Source organism: Doryrhamphus excisus, linkage group LG10 (genome assembly GCF_037039965.1).
Source record: "Doryrhamphus excisus strain RoL-2023G ecotype Guam linkage group LG10, RoL_Dexc_Guam_v1.1, whole genome shotgun sequence".
Taxonomy (NCBI): Eukaryota; Metazoa; Chordata; class Actinopteri; order Syngnathiformes; family Syngnathidae; genus Doryrhamphus; species Doryrhamphus excisus.
Window position 1 is genome coordinate 5,490,941 of NC_136366.1, and position 483 is coordinate 5,491,423.

A 483-nucleotide genomic window follows, 5' to 3' on the forward strand; every position below is an offset into this window, starting at 1 on the left:
TTGTGTCGCTACAGCAGACCACAACTCAATTGAAAGTGTGGGAAAATGAGCATAATAGGTCCCCTTTAATGTTATGGGGGTGAAGTCATAATTACGAATAAACTGCAAATATGATATCATTGTAACAGCATAGAGTTGAAATATCAAAGAAAACATTTTAGTTTTTTCTTAAAGTTGGAATATTATGACAAACGACACAAAGTTGTAATTTTTGGAAAGTATGTTGGGGGGTAAAAAGAACATTTTTAAATATTTTGAAAATGGAAAATATCAAAGTGGCAAAGTTGCATACTTTCTCGTGTTGTTGCCCTCGAGGGGAAAAGTTTGGACACCCCTGCTTAGTCTGGACCAGAGAACTGAACTGCAATTGTGAACATGGCCGAGGTTTGTGATCCCAGCACACAAACGACCAAAACACAGACTTGCCTTTTTTCTCGTAGGTAGCGCCTTCTACCAGTATTACCAGTACATTTATAGCAATAG